At 43.4% G+C, this 16,505-nt stretch overlaps 1 long non-coding RNA gene across 1 annotated transcript; it reads right to left on the bottom strand.

Annotated features, from left to right (window-relative positions):
* Window positions 1-7,181: 7,181 nt before the first annotated feature.
* On the bottom strand, window positions 7,182-16,304 carry LOC116581406. The gene is made up of 3 exons (XR_004282053.1): window positions 16,217-16,304; window positions 7,247-7,266; window positions 7,182-7,200 (listed from the first exon to the last, which is right to left on the bottom strand). It is a non-coding gene; the product is annotated as an uncharacterized LOC116581406 (long non-coding RNA).
* Window positions 16,305-16,505: the final 201 nt, after the last annotated feature.

The raw sequence follows: 16,505 nt of genomic DNA, 5'->3' as shown, positions 1-16,505 counted from the left end.
CGTATAAAGATATAGTGGTGTTTCAAGGAACCGTAGGGCAAAGACAATCAGGTCTCAGCAAGGACTTGAAGTAAAAGCTATCAGAAGTCTAAACAGTCACTTCATTTTTCATCTCTGTCTCCTATTTTTTTGTTGAGAAAAGCTGTTTTGCCTGAGTGCCTGGGTGGCTCCGTTGGTTGAGCATCTGACTCTTGATTTTGGCTCAGGTCATGATCTCAGGTTTGTGAGATCAAGCCCTGCCTGGGTCAGACTGCCTGAGACCCTCTCCCTCTGCCTGTCCCCCTGCTCTCTCTCTCTCTCTGGAACCAATAAATAAATTTTAAAGAAAAGAGAAAATCATTTTGCCTTCTCTACTCTCTAATCTTCAAAATAAAGCCTATATTTTGAGTGTTTACATCATCTCTACTGACGTGAGAAGTTTTAGTCCCAATTCTAAATTTCCGGGACAGCAAATGATTTGTCTAGCTTGTGTCCCATGCCATTTCTTGGCCCAACCAGCTGTGGTCAAGAGACAGGGTCGTGTGGTACAAACGTGGCTACCAGGACTAGCCGCTGTGAGCTGAGGAAGGGAGGAAAAGAAAGTTCCCCAAGTAGGAGAAACTTCTGTGCCATCTTAAAAGACTACTAAAAAAGTCTGCCCAATTCACATTCGGAGCCCCTGCACGATGCCCAGGGTCTCCGCAGTAAGACAGGATCAAGAATGAGAAAACAACATGGCAGGGTTGGGGGGACTCTGAAGAGACCGGAGCCCTCTGATAGGAGTGGAATGGGGCTAAGCATCAATGATACCAAAGCAGCTTCACCTTTTGTCTGTGCCCTTATTCCAAGGGACGAAGGTGGAAAGAGAAGAACTTTTCTAAATGGGCCTGATGGTGGACCAGGGAGTGGGGGGTGATGGCAGAGATGCGGCACCCTGATACTACAAACAGAACAGCCAAGATATACTGCCTGGAGTTGTCGGAAGGAGAACTAGAGGCTGGACGGAGCATGTTATTGACAATGACAAAACTAACCAGCAGAGGAACTGAAAATATCCTATGACTGTATTTGAGGTGAAGCAAGTTGAACTAAGACAGAAACGCCTAACTGTGGAACCTTTTTTTTTTTTTTTAAGATTTTATTTATTTCTTTGACAGACAGAGATCACAAGTAGGCAAAGAGGCAGGCAGAGAGAGAGACAGAGAGAGAGAGAGGAGGAAGCAGGCTTCCCACCAAGCAGAGAGCCCAATGCAGGGCTCCATCCCAGAACCCTGAGATCATGACCTGAGCCGAAGGCAGAGGCTTTTTAACCCATTGAGCCACCCAGGCACCCCCTAACTGGGGTACCTTTGGGGTAGAGGGACAGGTTTGAGATCGGTCCCTCGGGACCAGTCAGATACGGCCTTCCATCCTGTTTGGTGTTTTAAAATCTTGTGCGTGTATACTTTGATAAATGTTTAAAGTCAGTTAAAAAAATAAATGAAAACATTATGCAGCTTGCCACCTGTCCATCTCTCTCTCAGCCACCTCCTGCTTTATCGGTATAGAAATGCCAGGTGTATCCTGTGATTCATCTGTCTATTCCTTGTGCCTGGAATGCTCTTCCCTGAGATATCCTTTTTTGTTAAAGGAAAAAAAAAAAAAAACCCAACCACATTTATTTCGAAATAATTTTGCATCTACATAAAAGTTGCCGCCACCAGATGTTCTCTTGGTTCAATCCCTCCCTTCATTCACATGTCAGCTCAAATGTCACCTTCTCACAGAATCCTTTTTTAACTGCTCTATCCAAAATAACAGCCCGTGCTTCTGTCCTCTCACTCTGTTTAGTTTTTCTCCATAGCATATATTAATATCTGACATTATCCTAGGGATATCTGTATGCATATGGACATAGGTACGTATGTGTGTTTCTGTGTTTGTTGTCATCTCCCCCAACTAGAGCAAAAAGAATTCCAGGAGGACAGGTGCTTTGTCTTGTTCACATTTAAATTAGGAGATCCTGGAATAGTGCCCGGAATATAGTAGGCACTCAATTAGCATTTGATGAATCAATTAATTGCATAAAGAGAATCATTACATTTCACACACTGCGACAGAAACGGGAAAGCCAGCACTAAGCCAGATAGACACGTTTTGATCATCTGGAAGTCTCAGTCCACTAGAAATGACTGACATAATCGCACAGCTGTAGTAGATGCTGCTGCTACCCCCAGATGCCCAGATCCCCTTCACTGGGTTGGTACATTTCTACCCCAGGCTTGACCTCTTTAGCCCCTTCTGCCTGCTCTCAGCTGCTCATTCTTGGGAGAATTGCTCTCAGCTGATAGGAGCAGCTGAATCCAAGGAACTTCCAGGCCCTCCCTCAGGGGCAAATTGCAGTCAATGAGGGGCTGTAACAAGGGTGCAAAAGACTGTCCTCTTGCCAGAGGGACAGTGCTGTGGTGTACCTTATGCTCCAGGGTCTTCCATGGGCCCCATCAGGGCTAGACTTTGCCTGGGACCACACCCTTGTTTGACTTTGTCCCTTTTCCCCATGGTTCTCACACTTGTAGTGTGCATCAGCGTCACTTAGAGCACCGACTAAACAACAGATCACTGAGTTCCACTCCCCAGAGCATCTAGCGTGGTTCTCGAAAATTTTCATTTCTGGTAAGTTCCTGGGTGATGCTAAGGGTGCTGAGAAATCACAAGTGGAGAACCACTGCCTTCCTCATCACGCTGCTCCCCATATCCCCTTACAGGTTTTCCTTAAAGATCGCTCCTTCTGAAAATTGACTCTCTCTGCTTGGCTTATTTCACTCAGCATAATCTCTTCCAGTCCCATCCATGTTGATACAAAAGTTGAGTATTCATCCTTTCTGATGGAGGCATAATACTCCATAGTGTATATGGACCACATCTTCCTTATCCATTCACCCAGTGAAGGGCATCTTGGTTCTTTCCACAGTTTGGCGACAGAGAGAGCCAATTATCATACGGTTTCACTTATTTGTGGAGCATAAGAAATAACATGGAGGACATGGGGAGATGGAGAGGAGAAGGGAGTTGAGGGAAATTGGAAGGGGAGGTGAACCATGAGAGACTATGGACTCTGAAAAACAATTTGAGGGTTTTGAAGGGGTGGGGGGTGGGAGGTTGGGGGAACCAGGTGATGGGTATTAGAGAGGGCACAGATTGCATGGAGCACTGGGTGTGGTGCATAAACAATGAATTCTGTTACATTGAAAAGAAATTAAATTAAATTTAAAACATATTTTAAAAAAACACTCCTTCCGTAAGTCACTGGTAGCGGAATCCTGCCTCAGGCTCCGCTCCTAGGAAATTCTGCCCAAGAAAACAAGGAGGGCTGGCAAGTGCTGTGGGAGGGGAAGAGCAGGTCGGGGACTACAAATGTCGTGGAGGGTCATTGAAGAAGGCTTCACAGAGGAAGTTCCATTTACACCAGACCCTTAAGGATGAGTGGCCAAGTGAAGAGCCGGGGAAACTATGCTCCAGGCAGTTGGACTAGCGTGTTTGAAAGGTGGTGCTTGATGACTGTGAAGGAATGAAAGAAGCTTTGTATGGCAGGTGTATACGGTGGGGCTAGTGCGGCTCATGCTTGAATATTATCTACAGATAAGATGTTTGGCCATGAATACTCTTCCAGAAAATATTTCAACCTTATTTGTTTTTTGGGGGGAACTGTGTTTCCAAATAGTTCCCAAGCTTGATACATAGTAACCTGTGAATAAGTAACCTGTGAATATTAAACCCCCAAACAAGAAAATGCCAAAAAGATCCTTGGGCTCAGTGGAGAGCTTGTCCTCCCCCTGTCCACCTGGGTCCAGGGGGAGAGAAGGACGGAGGAGTCTCCCAGAGGGCAGATAGAAAGGTGATGGAAAGCAAGAGATAAGGGAGTTTCTCCTTGCTCACTAGGAAACTTCCTCCCTTCTTGGGAAAGAAAATATTTTTTTGTCATTCCTGCTCAATTGGATTTGATCATTCCTATGAACCTTGACTGCTGCATGTACCTGAGTCTCTGCTTTTAAAAGGAGCTCTTATTCCAGGCCAGGACTGCTTATCTCCAAAATTCTTATTACATGACAAAAATAGATCCCATTTATTTCATCCCTTTTCAAGTTTAGCAGATGAACATAAATCCCAATTTATACAGATGACAAGAAGTGAAATTAGAGAAGTAGGCTATTGGCCATGAAGCTTCTAGTACCAGCTGACAGAAACTCAACTCCAAGTGTATGGAAAAAAAAAAAACAAAAGCAATCCATCAGGGCATGTGACTGCAGAGTAGATAAGTTCATGGATGATTGGATCTGGGATCTGCATCTTTATCTCAGCCCTGTCTTCCTGTAGACTGGGGCCATTCTTAGACTGGCTTGCTTCTCAAGTATGAAGAACTCTTGGCTTGCATCCTCCCAGATGAGCAACCCCAGAAGAAAGAGCACATTTCTCCATCAACAGTTATAGTAAAGGTCCTGGGGCAGGTTTCTTATTGACCCATGTTGTTCATAACCATCTGCACCAGTTGTGGTGACCAGGAAACACCAATAATGGAATTTCAGGTCTGTCCCTGGATGCACAACAAGGAAGATCAGCCTCCCCTTAATTCCTGTAGTCTGAGAGTGGGATAAAGGGCTGATGCCTTAGAGGAAATCAAGGTGCTGTTATCAGAAGAAGGATAAAGAGTTGATGGACGGTTCATGGTGCACTACAGGTGAGAAGATGTCAGGTCACAAAGGGTCTTTTAGCCATGTTAGATCATTCAACATTCCTGAGGCCACTGGTTTACCAGGTTCTGATGTAGCTACTGGGGATATAGCAGTGAGCAGCTCAGACTCTCTGCCCCTAAGGAACTTCCATCCTAGGTGAGAGAGACAGCCACTGAACATGGAATTGAACAAACCAAAAATGCAGGTACTGGTAAATTCTGTGAAGGACATAAAATTGAGTAATCTGATAGAATCTGACCACTGTTGGTGGTGGAGTAATCAGATAGAATCTGCACCAGGTACCATGGTCAGGGAGGGTGTGCTGAGGAGGTGACCAAGTTGAGTAAAGTTAGGGGTAGAGGAGTTAGCCCTGTAAGGATCTAGGAAAAGTGTCCCCAACAAAGGGATTACCAGGTGCAGAAGCCCTGAGGTGAGCTCGAATGTGGCTCGTTGAAGGACAGAATAGACAGCATGGTGTGTTCTTACAAACAAGAGGAAAAATTATAGCAAGTGGGGTTAGGTGGTGGGCAAGGGTCAGATTATGCAGACCAGGGGCCAGGGTGAACAGATATTCTTTAATAGCATAAAACCACTGCATGAATTCAGGCAGGAGAGTAAGATGATCTGATCTATAGTTTGGATATTTTACTCTGGCCACTGAGGGGGTAGACTCTACAAGGGCAAGAATGAAGGTCTGGAGACAAATTAGGGGCTATTGCTTCAATTCAGGCTGAAAGTATCAGCATTGGAGCCTAGGGTTACTAAGGACTATGACTTTTTCCTGAGGGCAGTGGGGAACTGAGATGTTTTAGCAGGAAACGATGTGATCAGAGTGTGTGTGTGTGTGTGTGTGTGTGTGTGTGTGTGTGTGTGTGTGTTATATCAGAGCCTTCCTCTGCTCTATGGAATAGAAATTACAGCAGAGACCAGGAAGAAAACAAGAAAATAGCAGAGTCCTTTGGCCCCGAACTTCTCCAGGACATTTGCTCTCCTTCCCACCTTCTAGGTACAGGGATGTGGACGGAGAGCATGGTCTTTTCCTCAAGATCTGACTAAGGAAACCAGACACCCCCAAATGGTGTCCTGAACAAACTTTGCCAGGAAAACTAGGAGAAAGAGCCTTTGTCCGTCTACCATCGTAAACAGGTTTTGGGGGCAGAAACACCAAACACAGTACTTGGTTGGTGCCTGGCAGAGGGAATTGGTGGAGAGTATGGGTTTGAAGTCAGCTGAAACCCAGATTCAAATCCTAATTGCATCACTTGCTGTGTGACCTTGAGAGAGCTACAGAATCCTTGTGTGCCACTCTTTCATTGTAAATAAATAATGGGACCTATATCTTTCGTCCATATGACCTCCTTATTATATAATGAAGATTGCATAAATGATACACATGCAGGCTTAACACAGTGCCTGGCATATATGAAGTGCTCAATAAATGTCAGCTGTAACTATAAATAAAACAATGGTACCAAAGAAGACAGCCCTCTTAATGAGATTAGTTTTAATCTACTGCCTTCAGAATAACATGCGGGTGACTACTACACAGTTAATCACTTTCCATGAGAACTCTGTCCTAGGAAAGCAAAATGACCCAAGAGGCACTTAGAGATTCAGTGTCTTTATTGAGAGGTGAGATAAACACCTCAATAGATAACTAAAAGGCTTAACATTATTTTGGAAACCTTCCTAAAAATCAGTGGGACAGGATGTGGTTTAGGACTTTTCCTATGGCTTGGAACGTTGGCCAGAGTCCTAAGACTGAAAACAAAAAGCATGAAATATTCCCACATCTGGAGCCAAAGAGCTGCCAAGTAACTCCTCCAGGGTCATGAAGAGATGGTCGGAGAGGTCCTGCAGCCCTGCCTCTGATGACTCCCATCTAGACTCTGTGGACTGAAGAGTAAGATTCAGTGAGGTGAGGGAAATACTGGGACCTGCTTGAGAAAGGTGGTTTGGCTCTTTTTTGTCCCATTGCCATGGTGGAGGAGGGGACGGCTCTCACCCACCAAGCCAGGTGAGAAGAGTTCCATTCAACTCATTGGAGGGATTATGGAATATGCAAGAGGGGACTCTGACATCTCACTTCCCAGTGCTTGCTGAGCTGTGGATGCTCTAGGATGGCACCTGGAACTAATTTTCGCAAGAGCAGAGCATCAGGAGGGAGCACTTGAGAGAAATTGACAAGTGTTTAATGGTGTTGGAGCACGCATGAGCACACGGACATAGAGGGATGCCTGGTTCTTGCCTGGAGAACCATGGAGGCAAGATGCTGGCTAAAGCATCTCTCCATTACAGGGCGAGGAGAGAGGACAACCAGGGTGCAGTATTGCAAAGATGCAGTGAGTGCTCTATGGATACTGAGAAAAATCCCTGAGCTCAAACTCTCTTCATGGGACAAGAGATCAGCATTTTGGTACAAGCAGCATCAACAACTACCACTCGTAGCACCGTCTAAGAAAGACGAGTCTTGCCTCTTGCCGTCTGACCGTTGCCCCTTCCCCATCCTCAGCTCCAAAGAAGCCAGCAACCAGAGAAGAAGGAGGAGCAGAGGACACCCTAGCCTCCTCCTCTCTCCCTGCAGAGGCCCAGCACTCATGGCCAGGCTGGGTCTGGAGACAGCAGAAGGCTTTGGATTGAATGGGAGGTTGAAGCTTCGATTTTGACGGAACTGAACTTAGAAACACACTCATTAAGAAAAATCTTCAAATATGCCTGAAAGTGGAGAGGAAAATATAATGAATGAATGCTCCTGTACTACCCCCCATTGGTTGCAGTGGTTACTGACATATGTTTCATCTCTGTGTTCCATTACTGTCTCTCCTCACCGGGTTATTTTGAAGAAAGTCCCAGATATCATATTGTTTCTAGGTTGGGCTTTTCAATGCCTACAAGTGAGTCCTCATTACAAAATTCCTAATACTCTTAACATTGAAATTGGCCAGAAAATGCAGGCTTCTGACTTTTATTTTTACCATCTTGAGGACATAAAGTTACATGGATGCAGACTTTTTCTATTTCATTCACTGCTCTAGTCCCATACTTAGAATAGCACACAACACATAGTAGGTACTGGATAAGTAGTTGTCGAATAAATGGATGAATGATTATTTTTTCAAAATAATCCAGCCTTCCTTTTCCAGAACCGGAGAGGTGTTCAGATTGAGGTAAAACATGAAATCTTATTTTATCTTATGCAACCAGCTTGCCTCATTACTGGTGAAAAGTTATCCACTGAAATGTCCCACCGTGAAGGACAAACTAGAGCAATTATTTCTTCCACTGAAACAGTTTTCAAAAATGGTTCCAATAGTATGGGGGTCGCCTCTCCCTATAGCCTTCTATATTTTTTAGTGTCTCCAGGAGAATCTGTAAATTGGTTGATGCAGGTTCTCCTAATGTCTGGCAGTGCCAGTCTAACAATTAGCATTGCAGGGAATTGAATGTGGGCCTCCATTCCTGCCAGCAATTAGCATCTCTTCACTTCAGTGAGGCGCACCTGTCTAAGCCGACCTGATTCCCCAGCCTTCCCTATGGTCCTCCACCTGCACACTACTTTTTTTCTTTTTTTAAGATTTTATATATTTATTCGACAGAGAGGGATCACAAGTAGGCAGAGAGGCAGGCAGAGAGAGAGGAGGAAGCAGGCTCCCTGCTGAGCAGAGAGCCCAACGTGGGGCTCAATCCCAGGACCCAGAGATCATGACCTGAGCTGAAGACAGAGGCTTTAATCCACTGAGCCACCCAGGTGCCCCTAAATGTGTAATGTATTATTTGTTTCAGGGGTACAGGTCTGTGATTGATCAGTCTTACACAATTCACAGAGCTCACCATAGTACATACCTTCCCCAAAGTCCATCACCCAGCCACCCTATCCCTCCCATACCCCTCCATTCCAGGAACCCTCACTTTGTTTCCTGAGATTAAGAGTTTCTTATGGTTTGTCTCCCTTTCTGGTTACATCCCGTTTCATTTTTTCCTCTCTGCCCCCATGATCCTCTGTCTTCTTTCTCAAATTTCACATATCAGCAGGATCACTGACAGATGTTGGTGAGGATGCAGAGAAAGGGGAACCCTCCTACACTGTTGGTGGGAATGCAAGCTGGTGCAGCCACACTGGAGAACAGTCTGGAAGTTCCTCAAAAAGTTGAAAATAGAGCTACCCTATGACCCAGCAATTGCACTACTAGGTATTTATCCCAAAGATACAAATGTAGTGATCCGAAGGGGCCTATGCATCCCAATGTTTATAGCAGCAATGTCCACAATAGCCAAGCTATGGAAAGAGCCTAGATGTCCATCAATAGATGAATGGATAAATTAGATGACTTGACTCTGATTGACTTATTTTGCCTAGCATAATACCCTCTAGTTCCTTCCATTTTGTTGCAAATGGCAAGATTTTGTGTTTTTGATGGCTACATAGTATTCTATTATAGATATATACCACATCTAATTTATCCATTCATCTATTGATGGACATCTAGGCTCTTTCCATAGCTTGGCTATTGTGGACATTGCTGCTATAAACATTGGGATGCATAGGCCCCTTCGGATCACTACATTTGTATCTTTGGGATAAATACCTAGTAGTGCAATTGCTGGGTCATAGGGTAGCTCTATTTTCAACTTTTTGAGGAACTTCCAGACTGTTCTCCAGTGTGGCTGCACCAGCTTGCATTCCCACCAACAGTGTAGGAGGGTTCCCCTTTCTCTGCATCCTCACCAACATCTGTCGTTTCCTGACTTGTTAATTTTAGCCATTCTGACTTGTGTGAGGTGGTATCTCACTGTGGTTTTGATTTGTATTTCCCTGATGCCAGGTGATTTGGAACACTTTTTCATGTGTCTGTTGGCCATTTGGATGTCTTCTTTATATAAATGTCTGTTCATGTCTTCTGCCCATTTCTTGATTGGATTATTTGTTCTTTGGGTGTTGAGTCTGATAAGTTCTTTATAGATTTTGGATACTAGCCCTTTACCTGATGTGTCATTTGCAAATATCATCTCCCATTCTGTTGGTTATCTTTTGGTTTTGTTGACTGTTTCCTTTGCTGTGCAAAAGCTTTTGATCTTGATGAAGTCCCAGTAGTTCCTTTTTGCCCTTGCTGCCCTTGCCTTTGGTGATGTGTCTAGGAAGAAGTTGGTGTGGCTGAGGTCAATGAGGTTGATGCCTGTGTTCTCCTTTATGGTTTTGGTGGGTTCCTGTCTCACATGGAGGTCTTTCATCCATTTTGAGCCTACTTTTGTGTATGATGTAAGGAAATGGTCCAATTCCATTCTTCTGCATGTGGCTGTCTAATCTTCCCAAACACCATTTGTTGAAGAGACTTTTTTCCATTGGACATTCTTTCTTGCTTTGTCAAAGGTTAGCTAATCATAGAGCTGAGGGTCTACTTCTGGGCTCTCTGTTCTGTTCCATTGATCTATGCATCTGTTTTTGTGCCAGTACCATACTGTCTTGATGATTACAGCTTTGTAATGGAACTTGAAGTCTGGAATTGTGATGTCACCAGCTTTGCTTTTGTTTTTCACCGTTCCTCTGGCTATTTGGGGTCTTTTTGGGTCCCATCCAAATTTTAGGATTATTTGTTGCCTTTCTGTGGAAAAAGTTGGTGGTATTTTGATAGGGATTGCACTGAATGTGTAGATTGCTCTAGGTAGCATAGACATTTTCACAATATTTGTACTTCCAATCCATGAGCATGGAGTTTTTTTCCATTTCTTTGTGTTTTCCTTAATTTCTTTCATGAGGACATTATGGTTTTCTGAATACAGATTCTTTGCCTCAAATTGGTTAGATTTATTCCTGGGTACCTTACAGTTTGGGGTGTAACTATAAATGGGATTGACTCCTTAATTTCTCTTTCTTCGTCTTGTTGTTGGTGTATAGAAATGCAACTGATTTCTGTGCATTGATTTTATATCCTGATATTTTACTGATTTCCTGCAGGAGCTGTAGTGATTTTGGAGTGGAGTCTTTTGGGTTTTCCACATAAAGGATCATATCATCTACAAAGAGTGAGAGTTTGGCTTCTTCTTTGCCGATTCAGAAGCCTCTTATTTCTTTTTGCTGTCTGACTGCTGAGGCTAGGACTTCTAGTACCATGTTGAATAGCTGAGGCAATGGTGGACATCCCTGCTGTGTTCCTGACCTTAGGGGAAAAGCTCTCAGTTTTTTCCCCAGTGAGAATGATATTTGCTGTGGGTTTTTCATAGATAGCTTTGATGATATTGCAAGATGTACCCTCTATCCCTACACCATGAAGAGTTTTGATCAAGAAAGGATGCTGTATTTTGTCAAGTGCTTTTTCAGCATCTATCGAGAGTATCATATGATTCTTGTTCTTTTTTAAATTATTATTAATGTATTGTATTACACTGATTGATTTGTGGATTTGTGGATGTTGAACCATCCTTGCAGCCCAGAAATAAATCCTACTTGGTCGTGGTGAATCATCCTTTTAATGTACTGTTGGATCGTATTGACTAGTATTTTGGTGAGAATTTTTGCATGCATGTTCATCAAGGATATTGGTCTGTAATTCTCCTTTTTCATGTGGTCTTTGTCTAGTTTTGGGATCAAGGTAATGCTGGCCTTATGAGTTTGGGAGTTTTCCTTCCATTTCTATTTCAGGAAACTAAGTATTAATTCTTCTTTAAATGTTTGGTGGCATTCCCCCTGGGAAGCCATTTGGCCCAGGACTCTTATTTGTTGGGCGATTTTTGATTACTGCTTCAATTTCCTTGCTGGTAATGGCTCAGGTTTTCTATTTCTTCCTGGTTTAGTTTTGGTAGTTTATAAGTCTCTAGGAATGCATCCATTTTTCCAGATTATCTAATTAATTGACATATAGTTGCTCATATTATGTTCTTATAATTGTATTTCTTCAATGTTGGTTGTGGTCTCTGCTCTTTCATTCATGATTTGAGTCCTTTCTCTCTTCATTTTGTTAAATCTGGCCACACATTTATCAATCCTATTAATTCCTTCAAAGAACCAGCTCCTAGCTTCATTGATCTGTTTTACTGTTCTTTCAGTTTTTATTTCATTAATTTCTGCTCTAATCTTCATTATTTCGTTTCTCCTGCTGGGTTTAGGCTTTATTTGGTGTTGTTTTTCCACTCCTTTAGGTGTAGGATTAGATTGTGTATTTGAGATCTTTCTTATTTCTTGAGAAAGGCTTGTACTGGTATATACTTTCCTCTCAGGACCATCTTTGTTGCATCCCAAAGATTTTGAACAGTTGTGTTTTCATTTTTATTTGTTTCCATGCATATTTATTCATTTATTTATTTGACAGAGAGATCACAAGTAGGCAGATAGGCAAGCAGAGGGGGGCGTGGAGCAGTCTCCCTGCTGAGCAGAGAGCCTGATGTGGGGCTCGATCCCAGGGCCCTGAGACCATGACCTGAGCCAAAGGCAGAGGCTTAACCCACTGAGCCACCCAGATGCTCTTTTTCCATGAAATTTTAAAATTCTTCTCTAATTTCCGGGTTGATACATTCATTCTTTAGTAGGATGCTCTTTAGCTTCCATGTATTTGAGTTCTTTCCAACTTTCCTCTTGTGATTGAATTTGAGTTTCAAAGCACCGTGGTCTGAAAATATCAGGGAATGATCCCACTCTTTTAGTACCAGTTGAGACCTGATTTGTGACCCAGAATGTGACCTGTTCTGGAGAATGTTCTATGTGCCCTAGCGAAGAGTGTGTACTCTGTTGCTTTGGGATGGCATATTTTGAATATATCTGTGATGTCCATCTAGTCCAGTGTGTCCTTATTTCCTTTTTCATCTTTTGCTTGGATGACCTGTCCATTTCAGTGAGGGGGGGTGTTAAAGTCCCCTACTCTTATTGTATTATTGTCGATGTGTTTCTTTGGTTTGTTATTCATTGGCTTATGTAATTGGCTGCTCCCATGTTAGGGGCATAGATATTTAAAATTCTTAGATTTTATTGTCAGATAGATCCTTTAGGTATGATACAGTGTCCTTCCTCATCTCTTATTTTAGTGTTTGGCTTAAAATCTAATTTATTTGATATAAGGATTGCTACTCCAGCTTTCTTTTGATGTCCATTAGCATGGTAAATTGTTTTCCAGCCCCTCATTTTAAATCTGGAGGTGTCTTTGGGTCTAAAATGAGTCTCTGGCAGACAGCATATCGATGGGTCTTGTTTTTTTTTTTTTTTTTTTTGTCCAACCTGATATCCTGTGTCTTTTGATTGGGGCATTTACATTCAGGATAACCTGAATATTCATAATATTCATAAAGATATGAATTTGGTGCCATTGTATTGCCTGTATGGTGACTGTTACTGTATATCGTCTCTGTTCCTTTTTGTTTTATGTTACTTTTAGGCTCTCTTGCTTAGAGGACCACTTTCAATATTTCCTGTAGAGTTGGTTTGGTGATTGAAAATTCCTTTAGTTTCTGTTTGTCCTGGAAGGTTTTTGTTTTTTGTTTTTGTTTTTTAAAGATTTTATTTATTTATTTGACAGACAGAGATCACAAGTAGGCAGAGAGGCAGGCAGAGCAAGAGATGAAGGGAAGCAGGCTTCCTGCTGAGCAGAGAGCCAGATGCGGGGCTCCATCCCAGGGTCCTGGGATCATGGCCTGAGCCAAAGGCAGAGGCTTAAGCCCAATGAGCCACTCAGGCTCCACTGGAAGCTTTTTATCTCTCCTATTTTCAGCCTAGCTGGATATAGTATTCCTGGCTGCATATTTGTCTTGGTTAGTACCCTCAATGTATCATGCCAGTCCTTTCTAGCCTGCAGGTCTCTGTGGGTAGGTCTGCAGCCAATCTGATGTTTCTACCATGTTTCTACTATTGTAGGTTACAAACCTTTTGTCACGAGCTCCTTTCAGGATTTTCTCTTTGTCTCTGAGATTTGTAACTTTTACTATTAGGTATTGGGGTCTTGACCTATTTTTATTGATTTTTAAGGGGGTTCTCCTGGTCTTTGATGCCTGTTTCCTTACCCAAATTAGGGAAGTTTACCACTATAATTTGCTCCAATATACCTTCTGCCCCCCTATTTTTCTTCTTCTTCTTCTGGGATCCCAATTATTCTAATATTGTTTTGCTTTATAGTATCACTGATCTCTCGAACTCTCCCCTCGTCATCCAGTATTTGCTTATCTCTCTTTTTCTCAGCTTCTTTATTCTCCATCATTTGGTCTTCTATATCACTAATTCTCTCTTCTGCCTCATTTATCCTAGCAGTGAGAGCCTCCATTTTTTTATTGCACCTCATTAATAGCCTTTTTTATTTGGACTTGGTTGAATTTTATTTCTCCAGAAAGGGATTCTCTACTATTTTCTATGCTTTCTAATCATCATTCTGAACTCTAATTCTGACATCTTACTAATGTCTGTGTTGGTTAGCTCCTTGGCAGTTGGTACTGCCTCTTGTTCTTTTTTTTTGGGGGGGTGGGGGGTGAGTTTTTCCACATTGTCATTTTGTCCAGAGAAGAACAGATAAATGAAAGAACAAAATGCTAAAAGGGTAACAAGAATCCCAGAAAATATACAGTAAACAAATCAGAAGAGACCCAAAACCAGAGGAAAAGAAAAAAAATATATGATCAGGCTGGTAAACAGAACAGAGCCATACACTAGGTTTGGCGTATATTTTGGTGTGTTAGAAGAAACTGCCATCCAGAGTTTTAAAGAAAGGAAAACTTATATACATACAAAAATAAGGGTGACTATAATGAAGGGATGGAATAGGAATATAAAAATGAAAATTAAAGAGGATTTTTAAAAGGGATTGATAAGAAGTTGGTTGAAAAAGAAAAAAAGAAAATTTTTTTAAAAAGCCAGCCAAAGAAAAAATTAAAAAAAATTTTAATTTATCTTTGAAAGACTAAAGAATCATGGGGAAGAAAGCCACGAATTCTATGTGGTGTGCGCCCTTAGCACGGGTGTTCTGTAGTTCTCGTTGATTGGTAAAATCGGTCTTGGCTGGATGTTCTCGCTGATCTTCTCTGGGAGGGGCCTGTTGCAGTGATTCTCAAATGTCTTTGCCTGAGGCTGAATAGCACCGCCCTTGCCAGGGGCCGGGCTAAGCCAATTGCCGTTTGCTTTCGGAAGCTTTTGTTCCCTGAACGCTTTCCGTAGAGCGTTGGAGGACGGGAATGAACATGGCGGCCTCCCAGTATCTGGCCTGCCAGGCCGAGAGCTCAGGGCCGCTCCTCAGGGCGCTCTCAGAGAAAAGCGGTCAATCCCTCCCGTCTCCCTGGTCTCCGGCCGTGCTCCAAGCTCATCCGGCCTGTGACCGAGTGTTTCTGTCTCTGGCGTCCCGGCCCGGTTTGGAGTCTCCAAGCCCAGCAGATTCCTTCATCACGCTCCTACGCCACTCGTCACAGGAGAGGAAGGTGAGTCTCCCGGATCCGCCGCTTGTTGGGTCGCTGCCCAAAAAGCAGTGGCCTGACTGTGCCACATATCATGGTTTATGGCAACCCCGAGGTGAGAGCCCCCTCTTCGGCTTTGTCTTTGTGGCTGGCTTCCCCACTCCTATAACCCCGATCTTTCTGTGACCCCAAGAGCCCTGAGACCACACTGTCCCAGCAAGGGTTCCACCCCCCCGCTTAGCCACCAGAGCGACCTTCCTCACCAGAGCAAATTTTAAAATTTCCCGTTTTGTGCTTTGCTGCTCTATCACAAGACAGCAGCTGGCTGATGGAGGCTCGCCCCGACCCACCATGGTCTCTCTTCCCATCTATGACCTCAAGTTCACGTCTCCACATGTCCTAGCTTCCAGAAAGCAGTCGCTTTTCTGCTCGTAGACTTACTGCTCTTCTTTTCTTCAATCTGTTCACTTCATAGGTGTTCAGAATGGTTTGATAACTCTCTGGCTGAATCCCTGGGACCTGAGGAAATGTAGGTCCCCTACTTGTCCGCCATCTTGAACCGAATTCCTCCTGCGCCACTCCTAAGTCATTTGCCGGGCTCCAGTGAGACCCGCGGTTTAGAACAAAACAGAGATATGGATGTGATGAGGTTTTAGAATTAGTGAGGTCTGGAGCTGACAACCAAGAAGGAATTCTTAAGATGTCTCTGGTGCAAAAAGGTGATTTTATAAAAGTATGGAGATGGGACCTGTGGGCAGAAAGAGTTGCTGCCCTGTGATCCCGAGGAGTTGCTGATTATATACTCAGGGGTTGGAGAGGTGAGGACAAAGGAGGTGTTCAGCTGGGCTGACATATGGTAAAGAAGACTTTGAGGATACCAGAGGCCTGTTATTGTGAAGCCAAGCTGTCGTTTGTAGTTTTGTTTGTTTTTTCTCTAATGAGGTACCAACATGAAGACAGTGGGGGTTTTCTGGAAGTTAGGCTATTGCCAGTCACGGGGACATTTGTAAACAGGAGACTCCTGTCCCGCAGGACGGTGATCTCTTTAGTTAATAATTTGTTCTTCCTGTAGGGCAGCCAAGAGTGCCTGAGGAGTGTCGCATATGTCACAAGGGTGGGAAGGTGTGTAGGGTGCCAGCTTTTGCTTTGTCCTCAGCTAGGCTTTTGCTCACTCATTTCCCCACTAAACAATTTTGACTCTTAAATCTTTATAAGGTGTTGAAGGTGGAAGGTCTCATCTTCTGTAATTTCTTCCTGCTGAGTAGGAGCATACAGCTGTCTCTACCTATGGGTCATGTTGGTCAGCTGGGGAATTACGTGTAGGGGAGAGTTAGGAAAGATGGAAGCAGCTGAATCCAATGCTGACAGTAAAGAATATCTCTGTGAGTGGTTAGAATCATCTATTGATGTGAAGTCATTGTAGCCATGGAGTCTTGGCACCAAGTAGAGAAACTTTGAAAA

The sequence above is a fragment of the Mustela erminea genome, chromosome 20 (genome assembly GCF_009829155.1).
Source record: "Mustela erminea isolate mMusErm1 chromosome 20, mMusErm1.Pri, whole genome shotgun sequence".
NCBI lineage: Eukaryota > Metazoa > Chordata > Mammalia > Carnivora > Mustelidae > Mustela > Mustela erminea.
This window is presented reverse-complemented; position numbering and strand designations above follow the sequence as displayed.